Source organism: Pseudorasbora parva, chromosome 9 (assembly GCF_024679245.1).
Source record: "Pseudorasbora parva isolate DD20220531a chromosome 9, ASM2467924v1, whole genome shotgun sequence".
In the NCBI taxonomy this organism is placed as follows: Eukaryota; Metazoa; Chordata; class Actinopteri; order Cypriniformes; family Gobionidae; genus Pseudorasbora; species Pseudorasbora parva.
In genome coordinates, this window is record NC_090180.1 from 4539507 (window position 1) to 4557782 (window position 18276).

An 18276-nucleotide genomic window follows, 5' to 3' on the forward strand; every position below is an offset into this window, starting at 1 on the left:
TGCGGCATCTTCTTTGATCGTGAAATGGAGCGGACGACGAGGAGGGTTGCTTGTATATGGGAAACACCGAAAGTAAGTGTTTTTAGCCTAATTTGCAACGTTTTTTATGACATATTGTTTTATAACAATATATAACTTGACGCTTTAATAACGCGCCTACACCTTTCTCTTAGCCTAGAAATCTAGACGCACCCTAGCGGCAGCAAATTTAATCTGCCCGCAAGTGTCGTCTAGCAACTCTCAATACCCTTCTGAGCTGTATTCCTCACAATCTGGACGGGCCAATCACGTCGTGTATAGAGTCGGCGGGCGGGGCCATAATGACGACGGCCGAGTTGCGTTTGCGTGCTTCTAGTAAACACAGAAACTGGCAGGGCTGGACTGGTAATCTGGCATACCGGGCATTTTCCCGGTGGGCCGACGCACTTTGGGGCCGGTAGTGTTTTAAAAAAAAAATTTAACCACTGACAACATGCAGCGACAGTGGCCCATTGGTTTGTCTTCTGAATTGACAAGCCGAAGCGAGAGACCTCCCCTCCATATTAGGCGCTATTTTTCTATTTATTTATTTATTAGGCTAGTATTTGAGCGCATGGAACTGCAAAAGGCAAATATACGCACAGCGCAGCCGCCGACGAACGTACGCTGCGTTTAAATGCTGCTCTATACGGCACTTTAACTCCGAATTTAGTTTTATACAATCGTGTGATATGGGAACATTACAGGTTCTGTGTTGAATCAGCTGAAAACAGCCGCGAGCATGTATGACGAGGTAAAGTGGAAAACGACAATTCACACAAACGTTTCACTTTAGTAGGCCTACAACCACAATTTACCTTGCAGCTACTAACAGCGAAGAAATATGGTGTTTTGGAAGAAACATTTATTAAAAATGTTGCTATATTACTTAAATTAATATTGCAGAATATAAATCATTTTATAGAGGCTGTTTTCGTATTTTCTACAGGTTTACATTTTTTTTTACTTACAAATATAATAGTTTTTTATATATGTTTTATATAGTTTTAGAAACCATATAGCCATATAATGAGGAGCAAGGTTTTTACAGTTATAGTCTATAAAACGTCTCAGGTTACGTATGTAACCCTAGTTCCCTGAGGGAACGAGACGCTGCGTCGAAACGCCGTGAGAACGCCTCTGCGTTAATGCGTCGTGAAGCGCCTGTAGAACCATTCCATCGGAAAAAAGATCGATCGTCGGCGTGATGACGTCATCGACCGGAAGCTATAAAACGTCCGTGAAAACAAACAGGAACTAACTTCTGATAAAGCCTGAAGTAAGTGATCACGGACACGCCGGGAGTATGGCAGAGCGACGCAGCGTCTCGTTCCCTCAGGGAACTAGGGTTACATACGTAACCTGAGACGTTCCCTTTCGGGGAACTCGAGCTGCGTCGAAACGCTGTGAGAACGCTTATACCCACATCGCCATAGGACCAAGTGTCTCGTATGTGTGAAACCGAAGCGCACACGGTTACGAGAGAACCTGTGCCCCTACTGTAGATGCCAGGTCTAGCTCGTAGAACCTGACGAAGGTAGAAGGAGACGACCATCCGGCCGCGTTACATATATCATGGAGGGAAGCCCCCGACAAAAGTGCTTTAGAAGCAGCCATACCCCTGGTAGAATGTGCCCGGACAGCCAAAGGAGATGGCTGCCCGGCAGCTTCATAAGCAAGTGAAATGGCCTCGGCCACCCACTTGCTCATCCTCTGCTTGGATACAGGAGCCCCCTTCTTAGGGGGTCCGAAGCAAACAAACAATTGTTCAGTTTTTCTCCACAGGGCAGCTCTGTGGACATAAGTATCCAGTGCCCTCACCGGACACAGCAGATTTAATCTTTCCTGGTCTGACGTCAAGAATGGAGGAGGACAGAAGGCTTGTAGAGTGATGGGGCCCCGTGGGCTCGTAGGAACCTTGGGGACATAACCCGGCCTGGGATGCAGAAATGCTTTTACCATCCCAGGCGCGAACTCTAGACATGAGGGCCCTACTGACAGGGACTGAATATCTCCTATCCTTTTAAGAGATGAAATGGCCAAAAGGAAGATAGTTTTCAGGGTGAGGAACTTATCCGAAACCTCCTCCAAAGGTTCGAACGGAGGTCCGGACAAGCCCCTCAAAACAATGGCCAAGTCCCATGCCGGGACCCTCGAGTGCATAACTGGCCTCAACCTTAATGTGCCACGAAGGAAGCGTGTAATTAGAGGGTGTCTTCCCAAAGACACTCCACTGCAAGGGACGTGGACAGCGCCCAAGGCCGCCACGTACACCTTAAGTGTGGAGGGGGTCAACCCTGCAGAGAACCTTTCCTGCAGGAACTCCAGCACTGTACCAACCGGGCAGTTAACTGGATCCCACTGGCGTTCTCTGCACCAAGCTGAGAAAAGTCTCCATTTCAAAGCGTACAGCTTCCTCGTGGACGGAGCTCTGGAGTGTAGGATGGTCTCTACGACCTCGGCCGAGAGACCCTCCTCTATGAGCCTAGCCCCCTCAGAGGCCAGGCCCACAGTTTCCACATCTCCGGGCGTGGGTGCAGGAATCTCCCGCCCGCCTGAGAGAGTAGATCCCTCCTGGTCGGAATCTCCATCGGAGAGCCTTCCAGGAGAGATATCAGGTCCGAAAACCATACTCGGGTCGGCCAGTTCGGGGCCACTAGGAGTACCTGGGCCCCGTCCCGGCGTACCCTCTCCAGAACTCCTGGAAGCAGAACAATCGGGGGGAAGGCGTACAGAGGCAGCCTCGGCCACTCCTGTACCATGGCATCCAGCCCCAGCGGAGCTGGATGGGTCAGAGAAAACCACCGCGGGCAGTGAGAGTTCTCTGCCGAAGCGAACAGGTCTATCTCTGCTTTCCCATAAACCTTCCATAGGAGCTCCACCACCTCTGGGTGGAGTCTCCATTCCCCGGGCCTCGGCCCCTGTCTCGACAGGTTGTCTGCTTCCTGGTTTAGGGCCCCCGGGATATATACTGCCTTGATTGACAGCAATTTCCCTTGGGCCCACAGGAGGATCCGATGTGCCAATTTGTCCAACGGACGAGACCTCAGACCCCCCTGGTGATTTATATAGGCCACCACGGACATGTTGTCTGTTCTGACTAGTACGTGGTGGCCCCTGAGGTCGGGCAGGAACTGTTTCAATGCAAGAAACACTGCGAGCATCTCTAGCCGATTTATGTGCCAGTGCCGCTGATGTTCCTGCCATAGACCCTGGGATGAGCGACCACTCATGGTCGCCCCCCAGCCCGTGAGGGAGGCGTCTGTCGTTAGCGTTACGCGACGAACAAGAGCCCCCAACACGGGACCCTGAGATAAAAACCCCGGGTTTTTCCACATGACCAGAGCACGTAGGCATCGCCGCGTGACTTTGATCGTGCGGAGCGGATTTCCCCTCGGGGAGAACCCTTGTGTTTTGAGCCACCACTGCAGTGGCCTCATGTACAGTAGGCCAAGAGGTATCACGTTGGACGCTGCTGCCATGAGACCTAACAGTTTCTGGAACTGTTTCACAGTGACGGCTCGGCCTAGCTTCTGTTCTTTGGCGGCTGCCAGGATCGACGCTATGCGTGTTGGCGATAATTGCGCCCGCATAATTATCGAGTCCCAGTTCACACCTAGAAAAGTGGTTCTCTGAGCCGGAGAAAGCACACTCTTCTTGGCGTTCAGCCTCAACCCCAGCTTCGACATATGGGCGAGAACAGCATCTCGATGCTGAACCGCCATCTGCTCTGTATTCGCTAGAATCAGCCAGTCGTCGATGTAGTTCAGTATGCGGATGCCCTGAAGACGCAGCGGCGCCAGAGCTGCATCCACACACTTGGTGAACGTGCGGGGTGACAGTGCTAGACCGAAGGGAAGTACACGATATTGGTATGCCTCTCCCCCGAAGGCAAACCTCAGGAACTTCCTGTGATGTGGAAGGATGGAGACATGAAAATACGCATCTTTGAGGTCTATGGTGACAAACCAATCCTCCGATCTGACCTGCGCTACAATCTGTCTGAGTGTAAGCATCTTGAATTTGAGCTTGGCCACCGAGCGATTCAATAGCCGCAGATCTAATATCGGGCGTAAGCCCCCATCCTTCTTCGGCACGATGAAGTAACGGCTGTAAAAGCCAGACTCCCTGCTGGGAGGGGAAACCCTCTCTATAGCCCCTTTTTGCAGGAGTGTCTCTACTTCCTGTGCCATTACCAGAGCCTGCTCCGGGCCCACCACTGTAGGTAGGACACCGCAGAAAGGAGGTGGCCGACTTCTGAATTGAATGGCATACCCCTTTTCTACTATCTGCAGGACCCAATGAGATATATTTGATAGACGTTTCCATTCGTCTAGAAAATCTACTAAGGGAACCAGCCTCTCGAGGCTGGCCTCTGGTGTATTTTGAGCAACAAGCACAGTGCCCTGAAGCGGCGGACCGGCAGGGAACAACTGACTTGACTGCTCGGGGACCCCCCGAAGGGGGTGCGGACCACCCTCGGGTGGCCCGCGGAGACCGACTGCGCCCCGGCATTGCGGCAGGGTTGGCAGCGCGGCCCCCCGAGGGTGCCGTAGGGAAACGGGTACCGTAGGCAGGGGTAAGCACCGTTTCCCTACGGGGGGAACCACCCTCAGCGTCCTGACGCTTCTGGCGTCAGGAACGCTTCGACGAGGCCTTCTTGGCGATCAGGACTGTCCGCAGATCAGCCCTGCCCCTCGAAGGCCTCGTCTGAGAGCGCCGCCCCTGGTCCCCGCGCTGAGGGGGAGCCCGAGCGGCGACGCTCTGCTTTTGTTGTGCCCTGTGAGCTGAGCTCGTACTCGGCTTGGGCTGCCTGATGTCAGCGGCAGCCCCAGGGACCTGGACTCGGAGAGGGAGAAACTGCTTCAGCGCCGCAGCTTGTTTCTTTGACTCCTGGAACCTCTCGGTGACAGTGTGTACTGCGTCACCGAAGAGGCCACCAGGAGACAGCGGCGCGTCGAGCAGAAAGCTCTTCTCCCTCTCTTTGATTTCGGTGGGGTTGAGCCATAAATGTCTCTCCGTAGCCACCAATGCTGCCATCGAGCGGCCAACACATCTGGCCGTCTCTTTGGTGGCCCGGAGAGTTATATCAGCTGCTGTTCTAAGCTCATTTATGACGTCACCCCCCACTTCATCGCGTCCATCTAGATCCCTGAGCAGGTCAGCCTGATAAGCCTGCATAATTGCCATGGTGTGAAGGCATGCAGCAGCCTGACCTGCCGCCGAGTACGCTTTGCCCACCAGTGCCGACGTTGTTTTCAATGGTCTGGTGGGCAAAGTCGGGGCCTTTAGGGACGATGCCGAGGAAGGCGAGAGATGGCTCGCAAGCGTCTCTTCTACCTTTGGCATCGCCCCATAACCGTAGTGCTTCAGCCCCATGATGTTACTATAGACCGTAGTCTGAGGGCTGAACACACGGTATGATGCCGGTCTCCTCCATGATGTTGCCACCTCGGTGTGCAAATCATGGAAGAATGGCAGGCCCCGCCGCTGAGGTTCTGAAGCGCGAGCGGGCAGGAATCTTTCGTCTAATTTACTAGAACGTCTCTTTCCTGCCTCAGATCTTTCTACGGGCCAGTCAATGTTTAATCTGGCCACGGCTCGCGTTAGAACCTCAACGAGCTCATCACTCGCAGGAGACTGAAGTGGCGAATCTTCAGTCGCGATGCTCTCAACGTCCACCTCCTCGGAGCTGGATAGTTGGAGCACCGGCGGCTCTCTCGGGGGGGAAGAAACCGCAATGCGTGCTTCCAAGCCCCGAGAAGAACCGCTGGATGGAGCGGGTGAGGGCAGAGATAAGGCAGCGCCCGTCTCAAACCCCTCCGCAACATCCAATTGTGAACCCCACGACTGCAGCCTCCGCTCTGCCTCGGCAGCAGCGGGACCAGAGCCGCGGGGAACACGAGCCGAGGCACCCTCCTCGAAGAGTGCCCGGCGGGAGCGCAGCGTTCTCAGTGGCATACGCTCACAGTGCTCGCAAGCAGCCCCCTCGAGGGCTGCCTGGGCATGCTGCGCTCCCAAGCAGGCAACACAAAGAGAGTGTGTATCCCCACTCGTGATGTAGCGTGGGCAGGGATGAACACACCTCTTAAAGTTACTGCTTTCGCTCGCCATTTCTCTATCTATTTTATTTTCTCTTTTTTGTAAAATATATGGAATATTTAACAAAGGGTGGAAAAACTCTTTCAATAGACAGACAAAAACACCAAATAGACAGACAGGTTCACACAGATCGCTTACTGAAGGCACAGAAGCTAGTTCCTGTTTGTTTTCACGGACGTTTTATAGCTTCCGGTCGATGACGTCATCACGCCGACGATCGATCTTTTTTCCGATGGAATGGTTCTACAGGCGCTTCACGACGCATTAACGCAGAGGCGTTCTCACGGCGTTTCGACGCAGCTCGAGTTCCCCGAAAGGGAACTGTTTTAAAGTCTGGATCCCATGAATTAAGGACAAAGCTTTTTTTTCCTCTTTAAAAGTTGTATTGACTTTTTTAAATAGATTTAATGAAATTTAATAGCCTCATAAAAGATAGATATCAGTGTCTTACTTAAATTGTGTTAACTCTTGAAAAATATGATTGTTCAACCCAAAAATGTGATCATTTACTCACCCTAATGTCACCCTAATGTCACAAACCTAAATGAATTTATTTCCGTGTAGCATAAAATAATATAATTTGAGTCTGTTTTTTGTTCATACAATATTCAAATAGTAGCTTAACCAAAATGGCTTGATTGCCAACATTCTTCAAAACATCTTATTTTGTGTTTCACAGAAGTCATACAGGTTTGGAACAACACGAGAGTGAGTAAATGATGATGACAGCATTTAAAAGAAGTAAATTTACTTTACTGCATCCTAGCTCAAAATCATCAGTGCTTTTCTGCCAAGGGCATTTATGTGTGACAAAAAAAAGCAATATTAAGTTTATCTGCATTTGCAGCAAATTCGATAATATCTATCATTATTTTTAATTTTGCATTATCTCCAATTTAAGGCCCCAACCCCAGCAAAAACATTCACGGGGAACTCATGGGCCGGATGTGCTGGGTATGCCAGAGCCGAATTTTAGCCCCAGTCCAGCCCTGGAAACTGGCGAACGGCGGCGGTCATTCGAATCAGCTTTGACCGCGACTCTGGAAGACTTGGAGTTAAGCTTTTCTCTGAGAAAAGAACAAAGAACGGCACTGAAGTCATTCTTAAAAAGGGAAGATGCGTTCGGAGTTTAGCCGACCGGATACGGCGAATGTTTAATCTATCAGCGAGCTCTGCTTCACCTTCATTGCTCTGGTTGGTGTAGCGTTATCCTATCGCGTGCAGAGGGAGTTTGAAAGACAACCGTTTATCCCGCCCCTCGGATTGAGCCCTGTCTATGTTGAGTTTCCAGACCAAACATCTTGATGTGGGTCTGGCTTGTCAGGCTACCTTTCTTTCAGACTAACGTTAGACTCGTCACTCATTGTGCGGTGCACGCAGAGTTTGCACCGCATCACAGAGAACAGAGAAAACACCGGAACAGGGAAACCCCCGCCCTGCCCCTAATGCATCATTAACATATGAGACCTTAAAGTGTTACCTAATTTATTATGTAAAATGTTGCAATTATGGAGTATGTTTGTCCAAACTTCTAACTAGCAATCAAGTATTATATTAAACTGATCATATTTTATAAAGTGTATTTCTTAAATATCTGTTTGCAGTTTGCTTTTAAATGGCAGCTACAGGAACAAACACGTATGAAGACCTAAATGTGTATTTATAGGTTTTCTTAGAAACAAACTTTCTTGCATATGTTCTTCAAGGCATTATTGGAAATTGGCCAATGGCTATTCTTAAATTCTATGTTGGTATTTTTGGATCGGCCTGTTCTGTGCTCACTGCTGGACGTGGCAGCAAATAACGCCAAGTGATTGGCTGCAGTCCCGGAGATGCCTCATGGGGGTTATGTAGGACATCAAGTGTCCCATTATAGGACAGTGAAGGAATAATAGGCCAACACCTCATGCACATCAATACATCAGTGAGTTCACAACAACAATATCTCTTTGTTTCACAGTTGCTCTCAATAATTCACATCTGCACGTTTGTAAACCTGTGCCAAGATGTGATATCAGGTGAGAACAAGTTCCTCCACTTTGAATTTCTGCTCGCTCTCTCTCTGCTTTATAACTAAAAACAGATCACTAGAGAGGGAAACCTCGATAGACACGGAGACGTGTGGTTTTATTGGTGAGCGCATATCCACGTTTAAAGGATCTCTCTGAACTCTAACTAAAAAAAAAGACACACGGTTTTGTGGCTCTGCTGCAGGCAGCCAGCGGACCGATGAAGCAGTGTGAGCTGTCAGATAAGGAAGCCTGCAAGGGAATTGAGAAGAGGTTTCAAACACCTGAATACTATAAATAAGACCGCTGTGTTTTTTTATCTATTCATATGTATTAAAGTTAGCTTGCGCTTAATCTGTTCAAAGACAGACAGGTGAGAGATCTAGGAATATCATCCAGCTGCACCTGTCATACACGCGGTTTTTACAGAGAAACACACACGATTGGGGACGATTGGCTTAACAGTCACTGTGTAACGGGAGCAAAACGTGCCAGCAAAATAGAGATATTTATAAATAGCTATGATATATTCACCCCATTCAGCGTGCCTATCAATGGGCATGGCAAGTGTTAAGGGTTCATGTATCCATACTTAGAATGTATACCGAAGATCTCTTTACACTTAGTGTACTGCAAATATACCAGACCATTTAGATTGCATATCTGTGCTCTTAATTTGGAAAATATTATGAGGCTATTTTAAAAATAGGTTGAAGAACATATATACGATTGTATTTATGCATGCAACTTTACAGGCCACAACCGTTGATCTAAGCTAGAGAATTCATTCATTAGTTTGAGATTGATGAACAAGTCAAATATCCCAATAATACGGAACCCCTTACATGACATAAGAAAAAAAAGTTAAATAGTGAGCACGAGTTACTATTTCGTTCTCTCGATTTATAAATTTTGCGCATGATTTAGTAAATCGAGGGAATGATTAGTAAAACGTGCGCAGTATTTATAAATCGAGGGAACGAAATAGTAACTCATGCTCACTATTTAGCCTACTAGTTTTTTACTGCATGTCATGTGCGGGGCTCCGTACAATAATTATCCACTGTATATATAATCTGTATTATATTAAGTCTTTAGTTTCTGACAGTCAGTCTATACGTTATACAAAAACACTGTTAAAACAGTAATATTGTGAAATGACCAATAAAAAATAAAATAAAAATTCTATTGTAATGCATTTGAAAATTATATATATTCTTGATTTTCGGCATTACTCCAGTCTTCAGTGTCACGTGATCCTTCAGAAATGATTGTAATATAATCAAATGACATTCTTTTTTATTATGAATGTTGAAAAAAGTTGTACTTAAAGGGAGGGTGAAACACTCAGTTTCAGTCAGTCTCGTGTCAATCTTGAGTACCTATAGAGTAGTATTGCATCCTTCATATCTCCGAAAAGTCTTTAGTTTTATTATATTTATAAAAGAAATATGGGCTGTACCGAGTCTTTCCGGAAAAAAAACGAGTGCCTGGAGGCGTATCGTGTGGGCGGAGCCAAAGAATGACGAGCGCACAAAGCGGTGACGTCCTCAAGCGTGGAGAAACTCATGGCTATCGATCTCAGATAATAGATATGATCCAGAATCAAATCTGAGGCTGAAATAAATTGAACAGGAGAAACAGCAGCAGCAGGACGTCCGTCTCTGTGGTATGGACTGTATTTAGTGGCCTGTCAACATTTGTGTGTCTTTACTCGCAGTTTATGAGGACATGATTCGGTTTATGGACTATTGTATGCGACTAAACCTTAGCAGTAGCAAGCAAAACGGTTTTGCACGTCAGACTAGTGTAACGTTATACAGAGAACAACAATGGAGTAACGTTAGCGCATTTGAATGACGAAGCACACGATCGTGTCGTTTACTGATGTTTACTCACGCGACGATAGCCAACAGCACAGACATTTGAAGCAGTTTTACTCACCGGCCGTGAACCTTTATCGCTGGGACCGCTCCGTCAAAAACACACTTTTTTGGTATGATTTGCTGAAGTCCTGTGACAGCAGTGACCGTGGAAATCCGCGATGTTGTGAAGCTTCCCGTCATTTCTGCGTTCAAATCGGTTCAAATGCAGCGCTGCCTTCTCGGACTGGATGCTGTGCTGAAGCGTTAAAGTCGCTTGATGTCACCGATAGGAATAAAGTGGAGCGTGGCGCGGACTATAACGACATAAGTGTTCACGGACGACTGGATCTGCACCTGAGAGAGTGTTTATGGGCGTGCATTTCCTCTCTCGCTCTAGTCTCGCGCACGCACCCTACCGGGAGAAGAGCCCGTACGGCCCATACAAGGACCTTCCGCTCTATTAACGTCAAGTCGACCCATACTCGAAAAAAACTCTCTGAAACTTGTGAGAAACCGGAAGGAGTATTTTTGACACAGAAATACTCTATCAAACGTCCAACATTAGTTTTTGAAACTTTGTCTATGTTTAGGATGGGAATCCAAGTCTTTAACAGTGTAAAAAGCTCAGTATGCATGAAACAGCATTTCACCCCCCTTTAATATTTTTGTGGGAACTGTGATACTTTCACGTGTTTGATGAAGGATATCAGAAGTTCTTTTGTAGGTTTATATAAATGTAAGTCACTTTTAATTCATTTAATGCACCCTTGGGTGAATAAAAGTATAAATTACTATTTTCTATTTTCATTATTGGAGCTATGAAATTGTCCAGATTGTATGTAAAAAGTATGTTTCTCGATATTTACTTCTGTTTTATAGAACTGCTGTATATAGTAATTAATCGATATCACACAACAATTCGCTGAAGTAAAAATCTGATGTCAAAAAGCCCAGTGTGAATATAATGCTAAGCTTTTCTACAGGCTTTATGTATTGCAAGTCTGTGCAAGGCCTTTCTCTGACACAATCTTCAAGTGTCTCTGTATAGAAACATGCCATTGATCTTTAAATTGCCAGGTTATCTGATAAGACTCAACTTTTCGACTGCTTACTGAAGACATTTTACACAATGGCTCCAATGTGCTCAAAAAGCACTTCTCTATGTGCACACTATTGTGAAAAAAGCTAATCATCCGTCACACTGCTTTGTGCGTGAGTCGTGACTATGATTTACTGCTTACCATTCATATATAACTGTGAAGAAAAAAAGCGTGCATGCCAAAGACATCAGTTAGTGAGAGTATTTGCACTGGCAGAGATCCAGTGTGCTCGTGCATAGACCTGCCTCGTGAAGAGCATTCATTACATTCATACAGTGTTATATGTCACCGGTGCATCCCTGCAGTTGTTTCACATGAAAGAGTCTGATTGGAAAGAATGCTGCCTCTTGGCACTATAATACATATATGGCAGTGCCTACTCAGCACTTTGCTGTTTAAAAAATTGTGTCGAGCTGAGGCTGGGAAAGGCAATATGTTACTTGTTACGTGCAAACAAGTCCCGTCATGGTAGCCTGTGGAGGTTTACCCAGGGTGTGCCTGACTCCGAATTACATAACGTCAGTGACAAATGGCTCTAAAAAATACTGGGTTGATTTAACACAATGTTGGGTCAAATATGGACTTACCCAGCAATTGGGTTGTTTTAACCCTGCGGTTGGGTTAAATATTTGCTAAAGACAACCCAATTGCTGGGTTAGTCCATATTTGACCCAACATTGGGTTGTTTTTTACCCAAAATTTCTTAAGAGTGTAAAGTGCTCAGATCTCAGAGCAGATTCAACCCAAGCGTTGGGCCTCAGTATTTGCCAGAGGGATAGAGCCGAAAAATCCATAAGGTCGTTCCCAGGCCAGGTTCCAACTGCCGTCATTCATCTTTCATACTCCTTTATGTAATTCTGTGAAAACTAAGGGAGGGGTTTTTTTTTTTTGTTTTTTTTTGTTTTTTTGCTGCTTTCATGGATCAGAGCCCACTGTAAAAAAAGAAAGAAAGAAAAGTTGACATAACTTAAAATTGTAAGGCAACTTGCTGCACAGCGTTTTTGAGTTCACTCAACTTTTACACAGAGTAGTTCACTCAACTCCATTAACTGAGTAAGGTCGCATGTCTCCCAGTTTAAGATCTTTTGTTCAGCTGACTGAGTTATCGTTTTTTGATTTTGTGTTGAATTTTTTTGGATTTTGTCACCATCATGGTGAGAGTGTTTTCTTTAGTTGGGCAGTTTGACGACCTTTTAATAATAGCGTATGTCTGGCTGCTGAATAAGAATTCAATCATTGTGTGTAGGTTTAATTCACTGATTTTCTGACTTTAATATGAGCAATACAGGGAGTGCAGAATTAAGTTGTATTTTTGAGGATTAATTTTATTATTGAACAACAACCATGTTCACAATGAACACAAAAAACTCATTAAAGGGGGGGGGTGAAATGCTGTTTCATGCATACTGATCTTTTTACACTGTTAAAGACTTGGAATCCCATACTAAACATAGACAAAGTTTCAAAAGTTAAGGTGGACGTTTGATGGGAGTATTTCTTTGTCAAAAATACTACTTCCGGTTAGTCATAAGTTTCGGCAAGTTTTTTGAGATCATGCGTCCCCTTTGACGTTAATGGGGGCGGAATTTCCTTGTATGGGCCGTACGGACAATTCTACCGGAAGCGCGTGAGAGAGAGAGAGAGGGAGAGAGCGAAAGTAACAGCCTACGCCCATCAAAGCGCTGGCTTGTAGGATGCTGGACAGGTGACAATTACACATAGCACATAACAATGTCACCAAAAAAGTGCGTTTTTGGTTGCCAGACCAAGACAGTCCTGCACAGATTCCCCAAAACCCCCGCGTTAAGGCAACAGTGGATGTAATTTGCTTTTCCGGATCAGCAACTGAGTTGCGCGAATGTTTATATCTGTTCGCTGCATTTCGGTGCCGACTGTTTCATAAACAAGGCCCAGCTCGACGCCGAATTTTCCCAATCGCTTAATGCTGAAGGATGGAGCAGTCCCAACGTTAGAAGGGTGAGTGAGACTGCTTCAAATGTCTGTGTTTTTTTTAGTCCGCTTACTGTCTACACAAACCACGCGTAAACACACACACACACGTGCACAACTGCACTTCCCACATGTACACCTTCAAAGACAAAAATACGACGATATAATTCAAGTATAAATATGTAAATAACACAAGCCGCTAAGCATATTATATAGTTAGTGTATAACTTGTACCACATAGAGACGTCCTGCTCTAGTCGTTTTTGCTGCTGCTCCTGTTCAACTGCAGCCTCTGGGTCTGATTCCGGATCATAGATGTATGGCTGTATCTGATTAAAAGCCATATTTTTATTTTGAATAAAGTTTTTTTCCCGCTGTTAGGGATGACGCACTCGACTCAACACACAGCGCGCTGCTGCACACGTCATTATTTAGCTCCGCTCACACGATACGCCCCCACCCGCTCGGCTTTTTTCGGAAAGACTCGGAACAGCGCATCTTTCTTATATAATTATTAAAAAAATAAAGACTTTTCGGAGATATGCAGGATGCAATGCTACTCTATAGGTACTCAAGATTGACATGACACTGACTGAAACTGAGTGTTTCACCCCCCCTTTAATATCAAAGCTGAATATTTTTGGAAGTTTTAGTTTTTAGTTTGAGCTATTTTAGGGGGATATCTGTGTGTGCAGGTGACCATTACTGTGCATAATTATTAGGCAACTTAACAAAAAACAAATTTATACCCATTTCACTTATTTATTTTTACCAGTGAAACCAATATAACATCTCAACATTCACAAATATACATTTCTGACATTCAAAAACCAAACAAAAACAAATCAGTGACCAATATAGCCACCTTTCTTTGCAAGGACACTCAAAAGCCTGCCATCCATGGATTCTGTCAGTGTTTTGATCTGTTCACCATCAACATTGCGTGCAGCAGCAACCACAGCCTCCCAGACACTGTTCAGAGAGGTGTACTGTTTTCCCTCCTTGTAAATCGCACATTTGATGATGGACCACAGGTTCTCAATGGGGTTCAGATCAGGTGAACAAGGAGGCCATATCATTAGATTTTCTTCTTTTATACCCTTTCTTGCCAGCCACGCTGTGGAGTACTTGGACGCGTGTGATGGAGCATTGTCCTGCATGAAAATCATGTTTTTCTTGAAGGATGCAGACTTCTTCCTGTACCACTGCTTGAAGAAGGTGTCTTCCAGAAACTGGCAGTAGGACTGGGAGTTGAGCTGGACTCCATCCTCAACCCGAAAAGGCCCCACAAGCTCATCTTTGATGATACCAGCCCAAACCAGTACTCCACCTCCACCTTGCTGGCGTCTGAGTCGGACTGGAGCTCTCTGCCCTTTACCAATCCAGCCACGGGCCCATCCATCTGGCCCATCAAGACTCACTCTCATTTCATCAGTCCATAAAACCTTGAGTCTTGAGATATTTCTTGGCCCAGTCTTGACGTTTCAGCTTGTGTGTCTTGTTCAGTGGTGGTCGACTTTCTGCCTTTCTTACCTTGGCCATGTCTCTGAGTATTGCACACCTTGTGCTTTTGGGCACTCCAGTGATGTTGCAGCTCTGAAGTATGGCCAAACTGGTGGCAAGTGGCATCTTGGCAGCTGCACGCTTGAATTTTCTCAGTTCACGGGCAGTTATTTTGCGCCTTGGTTTTTCCTCACGCTTCTTGCGACCCTGTTGACTATTTTGAATGAAACGCTTGATTGTTCGATGATCACGCTTCAGAAGCTTGGCTATTTTAAGACTGCTGCCTCCCTCTGCAATATATCTCACTATTTTTGACTTTTCTGAGCCTGTCAAGTCCTTCTTTTGACCCATTTTGCCAAAGGAAAGGAAGTTGCCTAATAATTATGCACACCTGATATAGGGTGTTGATGTCATTAGACCACACCCCTTCTCATTACAGAGATGCACATCACCTAATATGCTTAATTGGTAGTAGGCTTTCCAGCCTATACAGCTTGGAGTAAGACAACATGCATAACGAGGATGATGTGGTCAAAATACTCATTTGCCTAATAATTCTGCACTCCCTGTATACTATTAACTTTGTTTTATTGTGATAAAAGATCGAGTATGGTTTTAATCAGAAAAGCTGAATAAGGTTTAAAAACGATTAAGCACTTTGACCTCCTGTGAGATTTACTCCCACCGAGATCAAGAATCAGCCGATGAATCTCAACAATGGTGACATGCTTCATGCCGTAATGCGTGCTGGGAGTCGTGGATGAGTTTTGATTGATTCACCCAGAATGCATTGTAAACTTGTTGAAACTTGTATGCTTGCAATTACAAATCGAATTTACAATTATAATACCATAAAACCGTGATACGAACCGAACCGTGGGTTTTGTGAACCGTGCCACCGCGAATATGCTCCTAAAACACAATCATCCGTTGCAGTTTTTATCCAATTTATTTATTGTTTTTGGTACTTATTTAAATGCATTTTTTAAACAGACTGAGAGTCCATGCTTTTATTGTTTTTGGTTGTTTTGTTCATTTATTGTGGTTATTTAAAATGTTTTTCCATTTTTAGTGTTAAATAGTCTTTAGAAATTAAAGTTTATTGATCTTTGAAAAGGTGTACCTGCATTTTTATGCCATTATCATTATTTTAGGTCTCAGAACGACAATATTATCGTTTATGGCAATAATTTCTTGGCCAATTTATCATCCAGCAAAATTTGTTGTCATGATAGGCCTACAATTAATACTAAGTTGGTCTAACAATTTTTGAATTAACCTCTTTTCACTGGTCAAGCCAACATTTTTTGCATTTAGTTGTCCAGTTAAAGGGTTAGTTCACCCAAAAATGTAAATGTGATGTTTATCTGCTTACCTCCAGTGCATCCAACATGTAGGTGTGTTTGTTTCTTCAGTAGAACACAAATGAAGATTTTTAACTCCAGCCGTTGCTGTGTGCCGGTCATATAATGGTGTGAATGGGTAACAATTCTATGAGAGCAAAACTATCAAACAAAGAAACATGCTTAGACAACGTGCACAAAAACCCTGCTGCTCCTGACGACACACTGATGTCTTAAGACACGAACCGATCGGTTTCTGTGAGAGTGTTTTTCACTACGAGTCTCATCAAGTTTTCCCATCCGCTATTACTGGTGTGGTCAAACTGACGCGATCATAGAAATATACTATGTAGATTCAACATTCGAGCGATCCGCGCAGGCACTAATGAGGAATATATATATATATATATATATATATATATATATATATATATATATATATATATATATATATATATGATTGCACCAGTTTGACCTTATCAGACTGAAGTAATAGCAGATGGGAACACTAGATGAGACTCGTCAGGATATGAGGTTAAAAAAATAACAAATACTGTTTCTCACAGAAACCGATCGGTTCATGTCTTAAGACATCAGTGTGTCGTCAGGAGCAGCAGGGTTTTTGTGCACGTTGTCTAAGCATGTTTTTCTGGTTTGATAGTTTTGCCCTCATAGACTTGTTTCCCATTCACACCATTAAATGACCGGCACACAGCAACGGCTGGAGTTAAAAATCTTCATTTGTGTTCTACTGAAGAAACAAACACACCTACATGTTGGGTGCCCTGGGGGTCAGCAGATAAACATCACATTTACATTTTTGGGTGAAATAAACCTTTAACTAAAATATAATCATTAGCATAACTTTTTTTATTTGGATTTTTTACAGTGTACTACAGCTGACTCCAGGACAGAAATGTTTGTGGCGTTCCGTCCTACAGATATAAAGCCGGCCGGAGATGGAGGTGGGGTGAGGATCAAATCCTTTCACATGTGGTGTCAGGCTCTGTGTTTACAACGCCGTCTCTCCGAGGGCCTTTGTCACTCACATTGTGCATGTCCCATTATGGGAGGTAATTTGATCCTATGCAGTTTTGGTTGAATTAGCAGTTCTGTTGTTCCTTTGCCTGTATGTATTTAGAGTATATTATTTATTTATTTTGGTCAGGATGGCCTTTGGTAATGTACAGGAACCCCCAAAAAAGTATTCCAACATTTTTGGACACTTAAAGGTTTTCTTTTCACCCTAAATTAAAATTCTGGCATCATTTACTAACCCTCATGTTGTTCCAAGCCTATGACTTTGTGCCTTATGTGTAACACAAAATTAGATATTTTGAATAATAATTCAGCTGTTTCTGTTTATAAAATAAAATGACATTAAAGACCCTTGACTTTCAATGTGTAGACAAAAACTCTGAGACATTTTTCATCTTTAATGTTCCAAAGAAAAACAGTTTTGGAACGGCATGAGAGCGAGTGATGGCAGATGTTTCATTTTTGAGCGAAATACGTTTTAACACTGTGATTTGTCCTGTGACAAACTACTTTTGTTCAACTGTACTCACATCCAGAAAAGTGTGTGAAAATGTAAGTCAAATCAATTTAATTAAAATTAAAATCAATTAAAAATAATAATAAATTTAATACATTTTTCTATGTTCCAGTTTTGTTCCGCAAAGTTTGATAAAAAGAAAGTGTTATACAATATATTGTCATAAATAAATAATAAAAAGTGTTTTGCCATATTTCTTATATACAAATAAATACTTGGTTACTTGGTTTGATATTTTTTTTATGAAATGTAATGTTAGTCATACATATAGTGCGACCTTAATGTTCAAATGCACTCTATAAATGTCTTGGTTGTTTAAAATGTTTAAACCCAATTGTTGGTTTTGACGTAATGATATATATATATATATATATATATATATATATATATATATATATATATATATATATATATATATATTTCATAAGGCTCTAATCCACATGCTTTTTTTTATATATCGAAAAGCCTCAGTCTAGCCAAACATGCATTATGCGTTTCTAAAGTTTATATTCATGAACTCATGAGGTTATGGTTCAGCTATTCAGAAAGTCTCCAAATTACGGATCAGTCGTTCACTAAAATAGAAGCCACCTCAGCCTCTCATCAGTGGGCTTAACTGAAGGAGACAGACTGAAGCATCCCTTCACTCCACAGAGCAGTCTAATGAGAACCAGCATGAGACGTATAGCACCACCCTCGGCCCTAAATAAGCATTGTTTAGGGGACTCTAAATGATGTGGTTGGTTGTGAATAATGCACTTCTTGGTAGGATGTTTTCATTGATTGCAGATGGTTGGGGTTCAGCCATGAAACCACAGAAAAGGAGCACTG

At 44.0% G+C, this 18276-nt stretch overlaps 1 protein-coding gene and 1 long non-coding RNA gene across 3 annotated transcripts in view; one reads left to right on the forward strand and one right to left on the reverse strand.

Annotated features, from left to right (window-relative positions):
* The window catches only part of si:dkey-154p10.3 (PX domain-containing protein 1), a 450183-nt gene extending 436663 nt beyond the window's left edge, over positions 1-13520 (reverse strand). The window contains exon 1 of the mRNA XM_067453547.1: positions 13279-13520. The gene's annotated coding sequence lies outside the window, so the exon portion shown is untranslated. The remainder of the gene's footprint in view (positions 1-13278) is intronic.
* The window catches only part of LOC137089953 (uncharacterized), a 120058-nt gene extending 102711 nt beyond the window's left edge, over positions 1-17347 (forward strand). For both annotated transcript variants that reach the window (XR_010907801.1, XR_010907802.1), the window contains one exon: positions 16780-17347. This is a non-coding gene — a long non-coding RNA (uncharacterized lncRNA). The remainder of the gene's footprint in view (positions 1-16779) is intronic.
* The last annotated feature ends 929 nt before the right edge of the window (positions 17348-18276 follow it).